Source organism: Mandrillus leucophaeus, unplaced genomic scaffold, assembly GCF_000951045.1.
Source record: "Mandrillus leucophaeus isolate KB7577 unplaced genomic scaffold, Mleu.le_1.0 Scaffold57, whole genome shotgun sequence".
NCBI classification, from domain to species: domain Eukaryota; kingdom Metazoa; phylum Chordata; class Mammalia; order Primates; family Cercopithecidae; genus Mandrillus; species Mandrillus leucophaeus.
In genome coordinates this window covers 5138815-5143523 of record NW_012106141.1, presented here as the reverse complement: position 1 = coordinate 5143523, position 4709 = coordinate 5138815, and the positions used below count along the sequence as shown (strand labels likewise).

Sequence of the window (4709 nt, the reverse complement as noted above, 5' to 3'; positions counted from 1 at the left end):
ATGGGGACCGCAGCCCCCGGCGCCGCGGGGTGGAAGGAGCTTGGCGGCGACCAGGAAAGCGACTCCGAGTTGGGGGTGCGGGAGCCTCGGGCTCACCTTGGACCAGGGAAGCAGGAACGAGACCGCTCGGGACCATCCACTTCTGCCCGCTTCCAGCCTTTTCCTTTTTGAGGCCGTGGAATTTCCTCCCTGCAGCTGAGGGTCTGGGTGATGGGGATGAGGGTGTGCCGGGCCAAATGAAGTGTGACTTCAGAGCCTACTTGTTGGGGACAGCAGAGTGCAAGTGGCTGGGGTCTACAGCCGCGTTTCCAGGTCAGCCACTTGGCCCTGGCCCCGGGAAGTGGTGGGGAAGTCAGCGGGGCTGTTAAGCAGGTGTATGAATGTGCTTCTCTAACTTGCTGTTTAGTGGGCAGTGGTAGCATTCATTTGAGTTTAAAATCCACTCGAGTAGCATAAAGGAGTAATAGGTCCTCATAGTAAACACTGGCAGAGTTCATTTCTGCTACATACACTGTCTTTTATGGGGCTTTAAAACCGTGGTTGTTTTCATTTGCTTGTACCTTTTTTTTTTGAAAGGCACACTATGCATTATAATTTCCAAGCAATAAATCCAGGAACCAGCAAGAAACCTGGAGCTCCAGCTAGTGGGACTTTTTTGGAAAAGTAATGAATGAGGAGAGAGATTCCTTCAATTGTGATGTTTTGTCAGGCCACCGAATCAGATTCAGACTCAGAGGCTTGTTTGTTTACCATTGCAGTGTGCTTGGGGGGTCATCATGTGGAGGCTAAAGCTCACAATAGGCTTCTGTTTCTCTTTTCCTTCGAGCTCTTCTGATGACTTCAAAGAGACCTTTCATTCTGTTGTATTAAAGTGAGACTTTTTTGAACCTCAGTTTCCTCTTCTGACAGCCATGCTTTGTAGGGCTTGAATTGTTCAAAGCATTCACTTCCAGTTAAGAAAATTATTATCTTTTTAAAAAGTACTATTTGTTTCACTCTGCGTATCTTTAATCCTATTCTGTAGACATGTGAGAAGGCACATATAGGGCAGAATTTGTTAAACTTGCTATCATTTGTGCCTAAAGGGAGTATGGCTTAAGGGTTGAAATTTAGGGTGAGGAGTCAAGAGTAATTCAGCTATTAAATTTGATTTTTGATTTGACTATTGGCAAGTAAGTCTTATAACCTTTCAGGGAATAGAGTCGAGTCTTTTAGGTTAATTTTGTATTGAAAGTAAAGAGATAGATGTTTATAAATACAAGCATTCTGGGATTTCTACAGCCCCAGCCCATGTGCCTACCCACACCTTAATCTTGATTAGTTTGTCCTATAATTACTTCTTTCCTTTTTGTCTTCACCAGGCTACAAGAGGAGGGGCATTTCTCCCTCACTTTGGGGTCTCATTTCCTGGTTTTTGATAGGATTTCAAATGTGTTTATCAAATGACTAAATAATCCAACTTCAACCTTACTATGCCTCTTTTTCTATTTGTGTAAAAAGGTAATTGTGAACATTGAAAAAATAACTTAGAGATCAGTGCTTTAGCTAGGTGGCGAAAGATGTAATAGGATTCTGTTTTTATTGTAGCTCTTTGTGTGTGTGTGTGTGTGTGTGTGTGTGTGTAGAGACAGCGTCTCACCATGTTGTCCAAGCTGGTCTGGAACGCCTGGGCTCAGGCCATTCTCCTGCCTCAATCCCACAAAGTGCTGGTATATAGACGTGAGCCACCACACCTGGCCCTGCAGATCTTTTCTTTAAAAAATAAAATAATTTAAGGTAGAAAATGGCAGTTCTTATAGTGATGACTGAACACAAAAGACCATGAGTCACAGGAGACCCATCGAGGCAGATGTGATAGAGTGAAAAACTGTAGCATTCTCTTGCATAATTTTTTGACTGTTCTGTGTTCTTGTCATTTTAGCTGTAAAGTTTGACTGAGAAATGTTGCATCAGCCCTGAACTTTACTGAGAAAATCATATGCTGATGCAAACTTTTTGAACTATTAGTGTCTTATGAGTAAGTCTTTTTTAAAACAGGAACTGTTGGAAATTATTTTGGAAAGTAGTTGTTAAGAGTGGCATATAGAAGAGAAAGGCACTGTTTTTTCTTGGGAAGACTGAAGATGACTTTCCAGCTTGGTAGCTGAAGGGAGATGGTGTTCCAGAAGTCAGAGCTCTACTCTCCCTTTGAAATGCTGAATCTCTAGGAGGTTACTCCTTGTATGTAGACAGAAACATACGGAGATAGAGACAGACTTGGGGTTGGAAGAGGCAAGACCTTAATACAGGTCTGGGCTGATATTTGCTAGTCATGTGATATAGGCTGGGCAAGTCGCTTAAACCTTTTTGAAGTTTAGTTTTGTCATCTGTAAATGGGAGTAATAAGTGCCTGCCCTGCCTGTCTCCCAAGGTTGTTAGAAAGATCAAATGAAATCATCCTGATGAAGTATTTGTGAAGCGTATTCTTCCTCCCTCCATCTCTTCACTCCCTGACAACATTTGTGGAAAGGGTTGAACACATTAGAGGGCATTATTGCAAGTAAGCTCATTTCTGTCCATAGTTCCTTTCATTTATCAAGTTTAACCTTGGGAAACATATATATATATATGTGTGTATATATATATACACACATATATATATATTTTAATACCGATGGGGTTCTTGCTGTGTTGCCCAGGCTGATCTTGAACTCCTGGCCTCAAGTGATCCTCCCACCTTGGCCTACCAAAGTGCTAGGATTATAGGCGTGAGCCACTGCACCCAGCTGGGAAACAACCTATAACTGAAAATGATTTAGGATTTATGAACTTGGTAGGGAAAAATTCTGTGGTTTGGAAAACTGAGTCACCAGAAGGATGAAGGGAACACAAGGTCACCACCAGAAAGGCATATTTGGATGAGCTACTGGCAGAAAGGACGTGTGTTGGTAGGCGATTCTGTGCTTTGCTGATGCTTATGCGTTTTTTTTTTTTTTTTTTTTTTGAGACAGGGTCTCGCTCTGTCGCCCAGGCTGGAGTGCAGTGGCCGGATCTCAGCTCACTGCAAGCTCCGCCTCCCGGGTTCACGCCATTCTCCTGGCTCAACCTCCCGAGTAGCTGGGACTATAGGCACTCGCCACCTCGCCCGGCTAGTTTTTTGTATTTTTTTAGTAGAGACGGGGTTTCACCGTGTTAGCCAGGATGGTCTCGATCTCCTGACCTCGTGATCCGCCCGTCTCGGCCTCCCAAAGTGCTGGGATTACAGGCTTGAGCCACCGCGCCCGGCCATGATGCATCATTTTTACGGAGCAAAATGAATTTAGCATTAAGAACTAGACCAGCCGTCTGCTGCAAGGAAATGAAGCTTCTATAAAATCAGAAAGGCTAGTATTTAGGGGGAGGATGCTTTCAGGTTAGGTTTGGAGGAAGGAGGATTTTCCAGACAAAAGGAATTCTGGTGAAAAGCCACACAGGTGAGTTGTGAGAAAATTTGAGAGGACCAAGAGAGGACAACGGAAAGATAAGTTCTTGGCTACCTAAAAGGGAAAACTTTAAAGTCAGTAGACTAAAAAAATGCTTACCTAGCTGAAATTGAAACCAGAGGAAACAGACAGTTTTGGAAAGCGCTGTTATCAAATGTGCATATCCGATTTTTGCTGGTAGGTAGGCTATGTGTGATAGCTTTTCATCTCAGTTTTCTCCTTTTTTGGGGGGGTGGGGGATGGAGTCTCACTCTGTCACCAAGCTAGAGTGCAGTGGTGCAATCTCAGCTCACTGCAGCTTCCACTTCCCAGGTTCAGGTGATCTCCTGCGTCAGCCTCCCAAGTAGCTGGGATTACAGGCATGCACCACCACGCCCGGCTAATTTTTGTATTTTTAGTAGAGACGGGGTTTCACCACGTTGACCAGGTTGGTCTTGAACACCTGACCTCAGGTGATCCACCCGCCTCGGGCTCCTAAGGTGCGGGGTTTACAGGTTTGAGCCACCATGCCTGGCAGTTTTCTCTTTTTTAAATATTCTTCTGTGGAGTTCATCTGGATCAGGGACTATTTATCTTCTATTTAGACATTTTGTTTTTGAGAAACAGATAATTATAGTGATAGTTAAGGCACAACAGAGAACATTTTTAAAAAATCTGTGGGAAAGGTAATATTACATGTTAAAATCTTTACTGAAAATAGATCTCTCCTTGAACTTTTGATATTTGGAAACTGCATTCCTGCATAGCTTATTTATTCACCTATACTCATTCATTCAACAAAACTGTATTAAATACCTATGTGCCGGGCACACGCTAGAGCTAGAATGGTGAACCAGACAGCTCCTGCGTCCATGGAGCCTTTGTTATGTTGGATTCTGAGGTCTTTTTTTTTTTTCATTGTGAGACAGGGTCTTGCTCTGTCACCCAGGCTAGAGTGCAGGATCACAGCTCATGGCAACCTCAATCTCCTGGCTCAAGCAATCCTCCTGCCTCAGTCTCCTGAGCAGCTGGGACTATAGGCATGCGCCACCATACCTGGCTAATTTTTTGATTTGTAGTAGAGATGGGGTTTTGCTATGTTGTCCAGGTTGGTCTCAAACTCCTGAGTTCAAGTGATCCTCCTGCCTCGGCCTCCCAAAATGCTGGGATTACAGGCGTGAGCCACTGTACCTGGCCTCAACTAGGATCTTTACCATTCATGAAACAGATTTTTCTTTTTTTTTGAGATGGAGTCTTGCTCTGTTGCCT

The 4709-nt window shown here is 43.8% G+C and overlaps 1 protein-coding gene across 1 annotated transcript in view; it reads left to right on the top strand.

The window, feature by feature from the left end:
- The first annotated feature begins 6 nt into the window (after positions 1–6).
- PXK (PX domain containing serine/threonine kinase) overlaps positions 7–4709 on the top strand; it is a 110128-nt gene continuing 105425 nt past the window's right edge. Inside the window, exon 1 of the mRNA XM_011998426.1 lies at positions 7–312. The gene's annotated coding sequence lies outside the window, so the exon portion shown is untranslated. The remainder of the gene's footprint in view (positions 313–4709) is intronic.